This window comes from Copadichromis virginalis, linkage group LG9, assembly GCF_057382275.1.
Source record: "Copadichromis virginalis isolate Kocher_CV1m ecotype Utaka linkage group LG9, C_Virginalis_male_GT1.1, whole genome shotgun sequence".
NCBI classification, from domain to species: Eukaryota; Metazoa; Chordata; class Actinopteri; order Cichliformes; family Cichlidae; genus Copadichromis; species Copadichromis virginalis.
This window is the reverse complement of record NC_140626.1, coordinates 14,922,875-14,940,696: the sequence shown is the minus strand read 5'-3', so window position 1 is coordinate 14,940,696 and position 17,822 is coordinate 14,922,875. Positions and strand designations below refer to the sequence as shown.

General features: G+C 40.0%; 1 protein-coding gene across 2 annotated transcripts in view; it reads right to left on the bottom strand.

Annotated features, from left to right (window-relative positions):
* rnf152 (ring finger protein 152) overlaps positions 1 to 17,822 on the bottom strand; it is a 59,873-nt gene that overhangs the window by 27,516 nt on the left and 14,535 nt on the right. For both annotated transcript variants that reach the window (XM_085467935.1, XM_085467936.1), the window contains exon 2: positions 7,291 to 7,321. The gene's annotated coding sequence lies outside the window, so the exon portion shown is untranslated. The remainder of the gene's footprint in view (positions 1 to 7,290; positions 7,322 to 17,822) is intronic.

Below are 17,822 nucleotides of genomic sequence, written 5' to 3'. Positions count from 1 at the left end.
TTCTAACAACAACAGTTAGCTAACTAGCTAAAGATTATATGTCATGATGTTGCAGACACAGAGCACTGCTGTATGTTTAAGTATCCTTGGGGGAAGATGCTGAACCCTGAACTGCCCCTGATGAATCAGAGTGTGAGTGTATAAATAGTTGGTTAAAAGCACTTTAAGTTACCAGATATTGTGGGAAAGCACTACACATGTACCAGTCTATGAAATATTAGCACAGGAAAGATGCTAATCTTTGAAATATCAGCAAAGTTCAAGTATCATCGTATGGTAGGAGAGCATGCTGAAAATGGACCAAACTTCTGCCAAGAGCACGTCTGAGATTGATGACTGTATTGTTTTTAGGAGCTGACAGACGAAGCACTGTGGCACGTTTAATAAATGGCAATTTCATCCATTATAGGAGACACTCAGATGTGGACTCTTAAGCAAATGACTGTTCAGGAGATAAAAGGAAATAATGAAAGTCTCTACTGCAGTAAAAAAAAGTTCTCTAATAGTCTCAGCTGCTTGTTGTATTCTGGCCTAACGGGAGGTTAATCCATCTTGTATTACAATCCTTTGCAATGTAACAGAGAGTAGGGGGTAGTTAGTGGGAAAGACAAAGAACAACACTAGAGGCAGAGAGGCTCGTGTCATTGTCTCTACATCCACATGAGCTGAATGACGCACCTTTGACCTGTACAGACATCACACAGATACGACCGCTGACAAACCCCTGATTACCTCCACCTCCAGCACCACTCTCTCCTGTAGATCACCCCTCTCTTTAAAGCAGTGCAACACACAAGAGCCCCGCAGCTGAGTGAGCTACTATTAAAAAAAAAAAAAAGAAAAAAAAAAGGCAAATGTCAAACACAAAACACACAGACACACACAAACACACATATTGCACATTCACAGCTGACACGCTTGACCTTCAGTGGTGTCTCCTGAGGCCAAACATGTGAAAGGCTACCTGTGCACACATGCTTTCAAGGTGCCTTTGATGAAATTGGTTCAGCCTCATAGAGCTCCTTTTGTAAAGCCAATTCTCGGGCTTGGCAGTGGACAACCTGGGGAAACAATTGGTTTCCAGAAAGACCTGCAGCTGACAGAGAGAGCTGTGGCTGTAGTGGTCAACAACATGTAGCTTGTATTAAAGAAACACCTCCATGGTAAGAGAAGCCAGGAGAACAGTCCTTTAGCCTGCAGACGTCAGGTGATATGTAAATATTATGTACAAAGATTTCCCTGTGTTTGAGTGCACCACTTTCTCCTATACACTGTGACATCATTGCAGTGGCTTACACCAAAGAGAAACAGTCACAAACCAGCCTGGATGAGATCCTCTAATTTGTCCTACGTATTCTCTCTTTTTTGGGGGGGGGTGCAGAAAAATTTGACCCAGTTCAAAATTTAAAGCGCATTTTGTAATTTTAATTGTAGCCCAGTGTAGTATATAATAACTGTATAAAACAGACATGACCTTGTCTGATACAGTAGTAGATAATGTAGTTCTAATAGAAGTGGAGGAGTTTAAGTATCTCGGGGTCTTGTTCATGAGTGGGTGATTGACAAACGGATGGTTTACAGGAATGGTGGTAAAGAGAGCTGCTGACAATTTACCGGTCAATCTATGTGGTCATAGGGTAGTGATGGATGGATGAGCAGTGTATTCCCTGGCATAGAGCAAGAAGAGGCTGTGAGGTAGACCCAGGGCTAACCAGAAAGATTACGTTTTTCCCGTAGACGAGCTGGAGGCAGCTGTTGGTGAGAGGGCGGTCTGGAGTTTTCTGCCAGCTACTGCCGCCATGACCACAACCCAGAAAATCAGTACTAGATGGATGGATGAACGGATGGGTGAGTGGATGAACGGACGAATTGGTGGATGGATGGGTGGATTGGTGGATGAATGAATGAATGAATGGATGGGTGGGTGAGTGGGTAGATGGGTGAGTGGATGGATGGATGGATGGATGGGTGAGTAGGTGGATGAGTGAGTGGATGGACGGACGGACGGACGGACGGACGAATAGATGGATGATTGAGTGGATGGATGGATGGATGGATGGACGGACGGACGGATAGATGGATGATTGAGTGGATGAATGGATGGATTGGTGGATGAGTGGGTAGATAATAATAATAATAATGATAATAATAATAATGATAATAATGGATACTTTATTGATCCCCATGGGGAAATTACTTGTTTTTCTCTGCATTTGACCCATTCACTCAGTGAAGCAGTGGGCAGCCCACTAAGCAGGCGCCCGGGGAGCAGTGTGTAGGGACGGTACCTTGCTCAGGGGTACCTCAGCGTAGCCGTTAAGTGGATTCGAACCGCCGACCTTCCGATCATGGGGCGACCACTTTACCTACTGAGCTATCCCTGCCCCACTAGATGGGTGAGTGGGAGGTTGAGTGAGTGGATGGATGGATGAGTGAGTGGATGGATGGGTGAGTGGGAGGATGAGTGAGTGGATGGATGGATGGATGGATGATTGAGTGGATGGACATACGGATGGACAGATTTCAGCTGGTCATTTAGTTTATTTTAAGAGTTGACTGAAGAGGATTTGCGACCCAAATGCAATCAGCTGATTAACAAAGCATCAGAAAGTGACTCAATCATTAATTTCGTCCTTTGTAAGATGCACAGACTTCAGAGTGTTTGTGATGTGCTGCTTTTCTTTATCACACTTGCACAGCACACGCTGTTCTCGGACAGCAGCACAGGTGTGGATGGACGCTGGTGAGGAAAATGAGCTACATTAACACCTGCTGAGGCATTCTGCGCAGTAACCTAAATGTTAATGACTCGAGCAGTTGGCAAGAAAATGGACGGGATAACAAGCTCTGACGAGGCCTGTCGAGTTAATCAATGGCCATGACATCCGATGAGACCGTTGCAAAGGACCAGACAAACACACAAAGGTGCAGTCAATGAAGAGCACAATGTCATCTCAGCAAGTGACAGCTCAGCAGCCAGAAGTGAGAAGGAGGAAAACTGTTTTACAGAGTCAATGTCTGATGAAATGCACCACATCCACTCCAAGATTCCTCAAATGGAAGCAGAGCGGAGGGGGGTTTCACAGCAGGAGGATCGGTGTGTTACAGAGCAAATAAATCAGCCACTTGGCATCGAATGTCGTCAGACAGACAGACTGCGGGCATGTTTCAATCAACAGGCCAAGGGACACACTGACAGCATGTGGGGGGGGGGGAGATAAAAAAAAAAAAAAGAGAGAGTACAACGAGCACGAATGAGATATGAGACGCCGGCAAGAAAGACATACATCAAGCTTGAAAACATCACCGGAGGATGAACTGAGTGAAGACAGTCCCACAAGACATGAATATGGGTCATATATATTTCTGGAGCTCATATTCGTAGCCATGTTAACTTGCTGTCACGCACACAGTTAAGCACAAAGTCTCATGAATTCTTTCGTATTCCCTTCATATGAACTCCACTACAAAAATGATCTGAAAGCAACTTTTATGGCAGTATGATATAACATAGCATACATGTTATACTGTAAGCTACAGTGCTTTAATATTAAAGAGCATTTAAGTGTCAATACATGGACAGAGATATGTGAAGCCATTTTAATGCAGTTCAATTAGAGGATTGGAGTGAAGAAGCTACTTCAACACAATTATATTCATAAAAAAAAGTTTTAAATGGGGGCCTATTATGCTCATTTTTCATTCGTCTTGGACTCTAGAGTAGCTTTGCATGCTTTACAGTCCAAAGAAATCCTATTCCGTCCTTGACATCATATAAAAAATGTAAAAAATAAAATAAAAAAAAAATTGTGTGAAGCCAAAGCTTTAGGGATTACATCTACATAGGCTTACCTCATTATTTGAAACTTCAACCATGTTGCAGCAGGCCGTGAAGGCTCAAGCCATGTGACACGAGACTCACTGGAGAGCCAGCTGATGGCATCTCCAGTGTGTCCTCCTTACAGTAGCAAAATAGACGAACAGCAAAGGCTTGCTGGTTTCGCAGCGACTAAACTTTTTAACTCTACTGTGGAACATGTTATCAAAATTTGGAAAAATAAAAATAAAAAAAAATTCCTAAGAAAATGCATCACCAAATATACCTGTGGAGTCATACCATGTAAAATCTGTGTAGGAAACACTGCATTTCTTTTCACACAGCCAAAAATACAGTCATGTAAGAAAGAAAGACTTCTTCAACAATGTCCTTTGGACAGGCAAGACCAGAGTGAAGATGCTGGGTGACAGTGGACAGCATCACCAACCACATCCTGTCAGTTGAAACACTGCACACCAACTGTCAGCGCTGTGGCTGAGGGGTGATGATTTGGACCCGTTTTGCAGCCACAGGACCCGGACACTTTGCAGTGACTGAGTCAACCAAGAATTGAGGTGTTGCAATGACCCCATCAAAGCCAGATATTAAGCTGGTTTAAATGATGTGACAAGATCTTAAGAGAGCTGTTGAAGGTAGTTCTAACAGCTGTTGAATCGTGGGGTGTAGTTGGTTTTTAGGATTATCACAACTTATTATTGTTACATTTAAATTTGAAAAACTCTTTGTGCGGGAAACACTGCATTTCTTTTCAGGGTTGCAGGCACGCAGTATATTCCATGAGTTTGGACTTGTCAGCTGGTATCTCGGAAAATAGAGCTATTAATGTGATTAACGTTGTAACAAAGTCCACTTTACCACAAAAATAATCTAACAACAAATTAGACGAAAGCATAAGCATTGGGAGTTAAACCCCACTCTCCTGGAGTGGATCCTTGTGGATTATTAATGATGTTTTTCTATCACCTGGTGTTCCCATACTTTAATTGTGAAACTCAAACTGAATGAGCTGAAATCTGTGTAACTGGTTGCTCCAGATGGCATTAAAAGAGAATTAACCATGAGTACTAATGGTGCACTCATGGTTAGCAGCTTGGTGGCCTTAAAAACACAGTTGGCCAACAAAAGATTATTACGGGTGAGCCAGCTTTCTCTGCACTGAGAGGAGATTCACTAAATGCATGACTGAACAGAGTAAATCTACAAAGCCATTTGAATTAGAGAAGGCTGGAAACATCTTTTATTCTTTGTGTTCGATTTAGTTAGAGCTAATGGGCATAATTTATACATGAAACACCTGCCTGGTCCAGCATGAAGTAAACACAATCAGGGGAGGCCACGTAAGGACATCCGTGGATGCCTCCAGGATTTCAAAAACAGCAAGTCCATCTAAATATTTCCTGAGAGGACTTGAGAATTTATCAGTACCACTTACAGATTCAGTGATTATCAGACCTGCAGCTCACAAAATGAAAACTCCACCTGCACATAGTTAGCAACTGTTTTCCACCTGTGATTTTCTTTGTCAGCAAAGCTGAAAACCATTTATTTTCCCAGAAAATCAAGCAGGAAAGCAAGGAGGTGGTTTGTTTGATCTGTCAGCCAGCTCCTGCTTTCATTCAGGCCACCCGAGGAGTGGACAGATTATCATCGGCAGGAAGCAGAGCAGCAGGATCGGTTCTCAACCTGCCGAGTTTAGGCCTCGAGATGTAGGCAAAGCTTTGCTTTCATCAAATACCTCGCAGAGAAAACCAATCCCAAAAGCTGCAGTCTGCCATAGCAGAACTGAAGAACTTATTACTGCAAAATGGTAAAATTATAAGAAATAATGGCAGCAATTTTAAGATATAACCAGTGTCTAGTAAGAATCATGTAGTTGCATGAGTATGAAGATGCTTTCACAGAGAAACTGAGTTCACGTCTCAAAAAGTTGCACTTTCATTTCAGGCTGAATTGAGACTCATCATGATCTCTGTAGCTGAACTTCACATGCCCGCAGCTCCAGACTCCAGTATGAGTCAACTTTAATGCCCAGAGAAATCCTGCAAGGTGACATCAAGTGCACGTGAACACTGCACGCTTACTTTAGCTGTCCCCGCCAGACTGTGAGGCTTTAAATCAAAGAAAACCACAAGCGTGATGCTCGCACAAACCCAAAACCCTGCCAGCACTCACAACTTCTCAAATCCAACTCATCCTTTCCTGCAAGCAAGAATGTGTTTGTACTGTAACACGTGCCAGATTTTTATTTGGAGGGAACCCATGTTGTTGTAGTTAACAAAAAATGAATGACACATCTCATCAGCCTCATTTTGTGATTAAGGCTGATTAGCTCGTTAGATTTTTCCACAGAAAAACAACACAAAAAGGCAAATTAGCTTTTTGTGCAATCAGTCATTTTTGCAATCATATGGTACCAGCATGCAGTTTGTACATAACATATTGACACAATATTGGATAAGAACTCTTTTTAAAAGTGAACTTTTAGCTCTTTGTGCAGCTCATCTCATCTTCTGTCAGAAACGAGCAGTTTTCCTGTCTCCTGTTTCTTCAAATCTCCCTCCCTCAGACTCTTTGGAAATCTACTTTGGGGTGGCCCTCCTGCCTTTACTCTGTGGGTGTGTCATGCTTGCAGCATGGCAGATTATATTACAAAATTCAGCACTTGTTATTCAGACAAGTCTATGCAATGTCCATGTGCTCTGCAAGCGTTGCATCATCTCAGTGCAACTTGCCTGTTTATTAAACTTAAAGTGTTATAATGAAACCAAAATTGAGATTTTTTTTTTTAATTCTTTTTCGCAGTGAATAAATGTTTTTATTTTATTTATTATTTGTTTATTTTGAGTATCGCCATCACAATTCCCCAACTCTCTGTGAATGGTCCTCATGGCCAGTGATTAATTGAGTGGACAATTTCCATATTAATGATCAAAAAAACTGACCTCACAGCCCTTTGTTCTTTAATTGGGCTGGTTTCAGTCATTCTGCAAATGTATGTTTATAAGCTTGGGGAAACCTGCAGTCAGCTGAAACCGAAGAAGTCACTTGGATGAGCGACAAAACGTTTCTTCCACTGAAAACGCCCCAATGAACAAAATCAACGTTTTAGGATTTACTTACCTGGATGATTGAGCATGCATCAAGAAAAAGATAATAATGAAAACCAAAGGTACACTTGTAAAACTAATGGGAACCATCACTGAAAGTCAATGAAAGAATTGGGAATAAAATAAAATACTTTTTAATATAAAAAGTAGTCCAGTGAAATTAATAGAACCTAAAGGTTACTATGAAATAAGCAGAAATCATCCCTGTTTCTCAAATTTTTTTTAGCATGCTGCATTTCACACATCATAAGTTCACATCTGAAATGCAAAATGTTCATTAACAATTACTAAAAGTTAAAAACACAAGGGCACAAATCTAATTCTACTTAAATAAACTTCACTCACCAGCGTCGTCAGAGTCCTGTGTTTATTTTGTCTGAAAAACAAAGAAACAAAAAAAATTCATCTTAGTGTCATTTTTTATATAATCTGCTTCAGGAGCATAAACTGTATATAAAAGACAACATAGCCACCAGGCTGTCACCCTTTGTGTGAGAAGGCAAATTACTATGAATTGCACAGGTACAAAGAACAGACAGGGAAACCTGCAAATTACTGCTAAGTAACAGACCAATAAAATATGAGAATTTCACACATCAAAACTGAAGCACAAACATTTAGGATGGTGTGTATCACACAAACCAACCACAAAATCAGTCAATCCATTAAAAGAGGTCCACAGATTAGTGAGCTGGCAGATACCAGTCAGTCAAATACACCACGTCCCTACCTCCAGCATCAAGATCAGAGTGATCATGAAAAGGGAAACTATCGAAAAACAGTTTTTTGTAACATGCTTTGTCTAAATGTCCAAATTTTAACCTGGGAGTCTCTGGGGATTCACTCACTTTTGGGGCCAGCCTCAGGTGGCCACTAGAGGAACTGAAATTTCTGGTAGGTTCAGGTCTAATTGCTGCTGCTTGTTCAGGAGGTACACGGCTAACCGTCTGGAAAGCAATTCAGGCTTAAGGCTCACTAATTAGCATGATTTCTTTTTAGTTTTTATAAGCAGTTAATATAATTTTATTAGTGGGATATAACCTTTTCCCAGGTGTAAATGAGTACCGCCCTCCAAATACCACCTCATCTCTTAGAGAATTTAGCAGGTGGATGTCCTTTCCAGCCACTGTGTGGATTAACAGCACCAGCTGCAAAGTGCTGAATGTGAATGCAGTCCCGCTGAGGAAGCAGCTAGCTCGACAGAGATATCAATATGGACACCTGTGGGCCCTCCTGTTGCCATGACCACCAGCAACAGCTGCAGCAGAGTCACTCTATCGTCACCGGCGGCCGGTGGGGGAATCAGCACTTCCTAAACAAATTAGTCTGAGGAAAACTGCTGAGGCCCGAACCCTTTAATTACATCAACCCCAAACCAAATTATACGCAGACTCTGTAATAACTAATGCACATCAAACAAGCCCTCCTCCTCTTCCTCCTATCCCACTCAAGCTTATGTGTGGAACATTTATATCGAGGTGTTCATTCCCAGAGGAGAGACGCAGAGAAATGTCAAGACAAAGGAGACATGGCTTCTCCTCCCTCCCTGGCCTTTTCGCTTCGCGTTCTATCACTCTCTCCATTCTTTTCGCTCCCCTTCCTCATTCATTCTCCGTCTCCTTCTCCCTTTATCCTGTCATCTACATTGTGGGGAGCGTCTTTCGCTCCTTCGAGCTTTGGCTGTGTAAGCAGAGCTGGCGAGATGAGAAGAAGCAGCGCTGTACTCTGAATAGTGAAGCACAATAGGCGAAGAGGTTTTGCAAGGAGAGAATTAAAATTCTGCCACCGGTGGAGCAAAATAAGATGCCACGTGTGTGTCTGTGAGGGGAGGGGTTTAAAATGAAATGAAATGTGTTTTTGATAGAAGAACTTCACTCTCTTGGAAAGAGAGCTTTCAAAAGTGAACAAACACAAGGTTTAGAGGGAATGGAAAATGAGCTAAAGCAGACCAGACACATTTAAGTCCTTTTTCTCATTGTTTTTTTTTTTTTGTTTTTTTTTATAAATACAGCTAAATGTGATCTTAAGAAAAGTGCAAGACAGAAAGGAGGGGGGGGGGAAAATCGTTCATCTTTCAGTCCACACTTCATCCATGTTCTCATGGAGAGCACCAGCTATAAAAAGGCCATTCATAAAAAGGCAGGTAAATACCATCAATCAAAGGATGCATGCAAATTAAGGTCAATGAGCTCCTCATATAATGCAAACATCACACTGAGCTCTTACTACTGGGAGCAGAATATTAATAAGTACATGTATAGTGTACACAGGAAAAACCTGCTCACCAAGGATAATAAGGTCTTTAAGGGATGTTAATATAAAACATGTGGCACCTTCATAATAGTCTCAGGTGACTGCCTAGCTTTAAAAACAGTACATCCTACTATAATGGTTAAGTGGACATGTTGTTATGTAGCGCTTTTCGACTCTACCTGAGCACTCAAAGAACTTTGTACAACATGCCACATTCATCCATTCATCCAAGCACTTTTTTTCTATGTTTAAGTTCTTTTTATCTAACATTTACAAACATTCAGCTTGGGGTTGATTTCTTGCCCAAGAATTATTGGCATGGAGACTGGAGGGAGATCGAACAAATAACCTTCTGATTAGTAGACAAGTTATTCTACTTCCATATAGTCATATCATAATCATCATTGTAGTATATGTATGTATGAATATTTGTGTGTCTGTACCTTATGTCCTCCTTAATTCATGGGAAAACTTGCACAAACATCGTCGTAAATACAGAGATTGATACAGTGAAAAACACTATAAATGTCTCTTATTTTATCTTCTCTTTTTAGGACAACTCTATAGAGTTGTTGTTTTTTGGTTTGTTTTTAATAGCTTATCCATTTCAATACTGGAGTTGTTGCTTGGCTGCTTTCAATGACTAGTCTCCCGACCACAGATAGTATAAAGGTCTTTAAAGTGAAGCTACCAGGGGCCAATAACTGTGGTTGTAAAAGGACTTCGGCCCTATAGATGTTTGTGAGAAAATGGTCCTCAACCCCTAGGTCAGTCAAGTCCATGGTGTCAGTCACCAGGATATACTCCTTATCTAATCACCTCTCATCAAGAAGTGGTAACATCCCTCTTTTTATACTACCTGTGATTCCACTGGAGGCCGTTTTTGGCTGCAATTCTAGTATTTTATGCATCTGTTGCTTAGCTAACTAGGAGATATGTACATGGCAGCATTGAAACTGCAAAACATGTTTAACTGATGTGTGGTGTAGAGATGTGGACATCCATATATTACAGTCTGTTTTACACAATGCTGATTTAACCAATAAAAAGAAAGAAAGTAAAGCACCAAATTCTCTGTTTTAAGTATATTGCAACTTTATTTCAACCGAGATTTTTCAATATTGTGCGATTATAACTTCACTGATTATGCTAACTTTGCAAACTCCACCTGTGTTATAAAGATTTGAACGTTGACATTCTATCAGAGCAAGCAAGGCAGGAAGTGCTTGTGCAGTGGACTCTAAATAAATAGGCCTAAATTAAGTGAAAGAAATCTTCTTTCATCTCAAACAGTATTCTGTCATAAAGCTTCTCTCATCCCTCATCGCATCTATCCTTTAGATCTCTGCCATCTTGTGATTGCAGTTGGATATTGTCTCTGGAAGCAAACTTGATTACAGAACTACTAAAATCTCATGGACTTGTCTGTCTCCATCTCCTATTAATAAAAGCTTGATTGCACATGTGAAGTGTGGATAAACCTCTGGTCTGTGACGGGAGACTGTCGGAGATTAGCATGCTAGCTAAGCCACTGCTGGCTCTGCTTTCACTGCTCTCAGATCAGTTACCTTCTGTGCTTTGTGTGAAACAAAGCTAGCATTGGCAAGTAAACAACTGCTTTCATTTATCGTTGTAACAAATGAGCATTCTCTCACTGACCACCTCGGCCAACTTGTATGACGTAACCAACTTAATAACTTGTTATAATTGTTTGATTAGCAGCTGTGAAACCACTTGGTTGGCCAAAATGTACAAAGTTTAACTTAACATGGTTGTTGTTTTTTTTCTTTTTAAATAAAGTTATCTGTGTTTCTTAGCTCTCATTGCCTTTCTGTAAAAGGTACCACATGCCTCTGAATTGGTTGTCACAAAAAGGTTCCAAAAACTATCTTTCTAGAAAGCTGGTTTTTACATGATTCCTTGTGTATATTTGCCATTCTGACAGATCCAAAGTAAATACATATATTAGCTGCCTGGGATGGCCATTTTGCTGCCTGCATAAGAGGTCACCGTCTGGGGATACTTCCAAGCAGAGGTGGTAAATGCAAAGTTAGCATGAGCCAAAAGAGCCATTTAATGGGAACTACGTCATAGTGTTTATCTTGAAAACATTACGGCAACATGCAGGCACTAAGGCAATCAATTACTGAATTATACCATGCTGTTGCACAATGAATGCAATAAGCCCTCTGGGCTTTTTTCTCATTACCAGGTACACACTGTCCTACACGGGCGAAGCAGGGGAGGCTTTTAATAACATTTAGTATTCAGATTAAACCGTTGTACGCAGCCAAAGCTACGGCTTCCAGGGTTTTGGCTCCAAAGTAGGATCAATTTACAATCCAATTAATTCAAATTGTGTGGAAACATGCTCACAAGGAGGAAAACAATCGGCTGTCCCATTAAGGCAAAGACAAATGAGGGTTTGGAGCTGAAAGAGAAGAGACACCTGATGCGTTTGACATGCCTGCTTTCATTATTTGGTTTACTTCCAATACAACAGGCTTTTAAAATAATATATGCATAGTAGGAGTACTTTTTTCCTTTTTACCTAAAAGCCACTGATGGGCTCCAGTTGGATTTGAAGTGCGCTTCAAACACAATGTTCAATTTGTCTGTTAAAAATAAATAAATAATTTATTACAGCTCATCAAAGACTTGCAGCAAATAAACCATGATGTTTCCGAGAAAGCGCAAATGATACGCATCTCTCACAGCAGCAAGAGCAACACTGTCTGAATGTTTAAAAGCTGTACACAAAAAAAGACCACAATATAGATCCACTGCCTTCAAAGCAGCTGGTCAATCATGTTTAGCCACTCTTTCCTGCTCTTTAAATGACTTGTCATCCTGTCTTTCAAACCTGCTGTGAGCCACACACAGCTGCAGATCACCAGCATGACCTTTAGAAAGATTCAGGGAAATTCATTAACGAGCCTTTGATTAAGTCGTTTCACGCTGGCAGAGTTTTTCCTTGATGGGAACCTAAATAAATAATATACCACTTCCAGCTGATGTGTCCTTATTAAGCTCAAAATAACACCAACATAGATAACTTAATCAGTGGTTTGTGAGCAGATCATCTTAAACTGGTTTCTTGAACATGACAATGAGTTCACTGTTCTCAAATGGCCTCCACAGTTACCAGATCTCAATCCAATAGAGCAGCTTTGGAATGTGGTGCAATGGGAGAGCTTCATCGTGCGTGACTGTGTGACGCTATCATGTATCAAAACCTCCAAGGAACGTTTCCAGCAACTTGTTCAATCTATCCTGTGAAGATTTAAGGCAGCACTCAAGGCAAAAGGGAAGTCCAACAAGGTACTAGCGAGATGCACCTAATGAGGTGGTTGGTGAGTGTATAGATTTACAAAACAGAAAATCATCTTTGAGAAAAAAATAACATGCAAAACCTACAAGCATAGCATTCATATGTTAAAAAAACAACAACAACTTTCTTTCTTTTTTTTACCAATTGCCCAGAGCTGTTCGATATAACGATATATATATCGGATGACGATATAAAGACGTTGACCGTTTGTTTCTTTCATGGTGTCGCAAAATAAACTGTTTACAGCAATATTTTTTTCATCGCTTTGACGGTCACTGTAGTAGCTATGTTAATTTCTTAAAGTTCCCCCTTTCTCTTATATTTAAAATAACTACACTACGGACGGACAAACGGCTGTTTTTACGCTTTGTCGTTAGCAACAATGAAGTTAAACCCAGTGTGTGGCTCCGCCTCCGCTTATTTATTTTCCACATAAACCTTTCACAATAAAGCTGAAGATCCTGTTGAGACCCTGTTGAGACAGAAAGACCAGTCAAAACAAATCGAGGACCTTATTCCTAAAGGAGGGGCTATGTATATGTCTTATATTGGTATATGGGATTTTTGTCATATCGCACAGCCCTACAATAGCCACCAAAACCCTTAAAAGGACCTTTTCTACCACCTTAAGCAGTCAACGTTAAAGACTTCCAAAAATGCATACTTGTCTATTTAATTGATTGCGATCTTAACATGTTCATAAAAATGAACGTATTCTGTACACATCTGCAAAAATCTTTGAATCAAAACAACGCTTCAGGATTTTGCTTTTAATCAACTAAAACCTGCATATTTAAATGTATAAAACAAGAAAACTATAACATCTTGACCCACAGCCACACTAAGCTCTATGTTTGTGTGTGTTTAAAGTGGCATAGTGGCATTGTAAAGCGCTTTGGGTGCCTTGAAAAGCACTATATAAATCTAATCCATTTTATTATTATTATAAAGTGTGTGCATCAAAAGGGTCATTTCATGCTGCTCCACATGCAACCATCAACCTCCCCATCGGCAAGGTGCTGGGCAAAGCCTCGCCACCCACCATCGTGATCCACAGCCACTGAGACGTCTAATGCAGCAGAAGGGAAGGCGGCTGGGCCCAGTTTGTCATTCTGTTTGAGCGCTGACTCAGACTTAAAAACAGGTAGAGGGAAAAAAAGGAAAAGAGGGATTAAAGTCACTGTAGTGCTTCCTGGCAGCAGTAAAGACACATTAGAGGCCAAGTAGATGATTTTTGCGAGATGGAGTAAAAGACGGTGTAGGAATGCTGCTGCAGACTCCCTGGTTTTCACTGCTTTGCTAGTCATCTTCTGGAGAGCATGTGTGAAATTCTCATAAATGTTCCCTTCCTGTTGTGGACTGCATAAAAAGCAGTACATAATATCAGCATATATGACAGACTAGTCTATTAATACCAAAACCAATCACATGTGTGACATCTAATCTCAGGAATGACTCCTTTCTGGGTGAAAATGAAAGAAAAGAAATAAAAGTTATTCATTTGAACATCCTCTCCACCTCCAACCCTCCACCCATGGCTTGTTTTATGTCCAACAATGATCCGAGGAATGGCTGCCAAGCATATAAATCTGGCTACGAGGACAGGTTCGCTGGCAGAGCTGAACAGAGTGAGCACTGGGGAATCCAAAAACAGTACATCTTTATTACCGTTAAATAGCTGCAGCATAGAAAGACTTGACTCAAAATGTGGAGCAGTGGACTAATGATGAAGGATGGAAGGGAAGGCTGACTGGCATCATCTGGCGCAAAGCTCAGTCACTCATACATGGTGGATTTAAAAATAAAAAATAAAATAAAAAACCTCCAATGAAAACAAATTTTAACATGAAATTTTGAATCATGAAATATTTTATCCCAATATCACACATCACTTGGCAAATCCAGCTGTAAAGCATCAATCTGAACATGTTTGATAGATCTGACTGAGAAACCAAGGACACTAGACACTCGTAGGCTGACAGCCTGTCTGTAACATGGCAAAGCATATCCCGCTTTAAAAACATGAACATCACGTTGCTTTGGCGTTTACTGAGGCCAGGGATCAGTGGAGCCCAAGGACCATTTTTCCCCAAGATTTCTGTAAACCAAAATAACCTTTTGCAATGGCTGCACCTGCTAGTCATTAGAAAGAAAGCAGATTTATGGCTCTTCTGGATTGCCCTAACCTTTTAGACCCAGAAGACACATCAAATAGTTACAATACAATAAAATTACATGTGTGATTGTACAATACAAATGTCTAACTTCCCAGAAAAACCACAATAATTTCACATCAAACATACAAAGGCGTCTTTACATCCAATCTAATTAATGATTTGTACAAACCACCTGCCTTAATCAGACAGAAATTTCGCTCCAAACAAGTGTGATCAGGTCAGTATCTTCCAACTAGTGTGTTTACATTAAGCTTTTTTTTTGGTCAGGCTTTTGATCTGGTTACTCGTTTCCATGTAAACATGGCTGCTTTTTGTTTTAAAGCTCGCTAGTCAACTAGATGATTAAATATTGCTAAATACTAGTCAGCTAGATATTCATATTTAATGGATGTTTTACACCAGTAAACTGTTGCTTCTAAGTTTTTATAATGCCATTGGCGACTAACAGAGGGATATCCAACAGAAACAAGCTCCCCTCCATCTTTCTGTGAGAGGAAATTGACAGCGAGTTGGAAAATAAACATAGCAGAAGCATGAACCAGCAAGGATCTGCAGTACTAAAATGATGGAATCAGATTTTTACTGATATTTAAACACTCAGTTGGAACAATGTCTATGTGGAGCAATAGAACGTTAGCCACACTCTGCAAACTGATCTAGGACAGTGTGTTTGCAATGCCACCTACGGCAGAAAGTGCAACACATTTTAGCAACTTGATCTGATTATTAAAGAATGTGACTGATGGTTTCAAAGGGCTCAGAAAAATACACAATATTTGTACAGTCAATCTTTCATCTAGTAGCTGAGCTCAATTTTAACCATTTCGTGGAGATTAGTTGACTTGTCGATTTTTTTCTCCTGTTTTCATGGGCAGTAAAATACCTGCTGTTGTCTATTAGTCTTTTTTTAAAATCAACTTTGATGTCCAAACTACTTTCTTACAACACTGTCACCACTTTCTCTGCTTGGAAATGGGGTTGTATCAGTGTATAAATGGTATGAAAAGTGTATGCAGATTATAGAAATCTGTTGGTTAAAGAGCAAAATAGGCCAGTGTATTTTTTTTTCCTCCACAATACACGATATATATCATGATATGTTCAAATAACCTCCAAAAACAAATGTTATTCTCAACCATATAATGCCCAAAACTGCACTGGCATCCTCATTCAAATCCAAAATTCAATATTTTTTCCTACTTTGAATTAAAAAAAAAAAAAAATCAAAATGAGTTTAAATGTTTTATTTTAACCATTTTGTAACCATCAGCTGCACACAGGGGTTTTCTCAAATTACAATGTTGTCACAGTGCATCTCTTTGTGTGGTCAACACTAGACATTTAACAAAAAAATGTTTAAAGCAACAAAAAGTACACCAAGTAAGAATTTAAGAGACGAAATAGAATAATTCAAAATAAAAACATTTGACATTTTCTTTGGTGTGTGGGAAGTTTAAAGCAGGAGCTTAAAGCGGAGTTTAAAGCATTCTTCATTTTGCAGTGGATGACTTTTCAGGTGGTAGAATAAATTCATGGTACTCTTACCTTTAACAAAAATAGTTTTATGGCATTTCTTGAAAATTATTACATTTTGTTCAACATTCTTCTTGTGAAATCCAAACCACTGCCAGATTATTGATCCAGTGCTGTTTCTATTTGGAACTAGCTCATCTGACTCCTCTTCAGTTAGTCTCATTCCCTCGCTCGTCTGAAAGGGCTGTTGTCGCCATTTCCCCCCCCTTATCTGGTAAACACGTGTGGCAGGTAGAACATTTTCCGATTAGGCGGGGGGAGGTAGTGATGCCTTCGCAACATGTGGGATTTAAAAAAAAAAAAAAAAAAAAAAAAAAAAAAAAAAAAAAAAAAAAAAAAAAAACCCTCAATGAATTACATGCAGTCCCAAATACATCTAGTAGATACGATATATTGCCCACCCCTAGGCCAGTGTGCACATTTAATAAATCCAATGGTAATTTTACATATGCACTTTTTTGTTTTGCAAGATTTCGATGCACAAGGTCTCCAGGAATAGGGACAGTGTCTCCTACTTTGTCTTACATCAGTTGCCTTTGTATTCATTATGCCCAATTTTACCCTTTCTTATGAAATAATCTGAATTAATGCCAAAAATCACTTTTAAACTGTGCCAACCACCTCTATATTTTTGAGTTAATCTATAGCATTTTGTCTATTAACATTTCTTAAGCCTTACATTGGTAAGCTTGCTGCAAAGAGAGTGAAACATTTAGCATACAGGCTTGACAACATGCCAACAAATCAACATTACAGCTTTTACAGAGCAGCAGGATACAAGAGTTTCTAAAGTTAGAAAGATCCGTGCATTTATGCATTCTGATGAACGAGGACATCGAGGGCAAAATCACTCAGGAGCTAACATTAAACAAGACTGTGAAGGTTACTTTCCTTCACGCTAGACAGGTGAGCTGTCACATGAAGTCACAGTTTATCAGCATCAGTCTTATCCTTTGTTACGGACCATCCTACTGATCATGACAGCTCTCGAGACACTTTTATTTTACTAAATTCAAACCTGGTTATTAAAGTCAAATATTTTGTAGGTTTAGTATGAATATTTTCTCAGCTTCACAGACACAGCAGATTATTACTCTGCAGGCTCGTCACCATGGCATTAACTTTGAAGTAACTTCCAAAATATGGTACCAGGTATCCTAGTAACAAGGAATGGTTCAAAGCTATGGAACCCAGGACCAAAGAGTTTGGCTGATGCCTCAAGCATAATTAAAAATCAAATGCACGCCCCTGCTGCTCATCTACCTTTTATGTGCCCTTCTTCTAAACTTTCCGTTATCACCTATCTTCTCTTCCTCCTCCCTTTGCACCATCAAGCTGCATGCCTTTTGGGGTTTTGTCCTACGTACAAAAAAGAAAGAGGAAAAAAAAAAAAAACTCAATCACGGCAGGAGTGCGTTGTGACTCCTCTACCCTACAGACACAAAACAGCATGCAGCCATTTCCACAGAACGTCCCCCAAAAAGCTCCAAAAGGTTCAAAAGGAGAGGTCACCCTGAAAAAATAAAGCACATTTCCCGGGATAACAACAACATTAACAACTCACCTCCCGGGCCTCAGTTTGC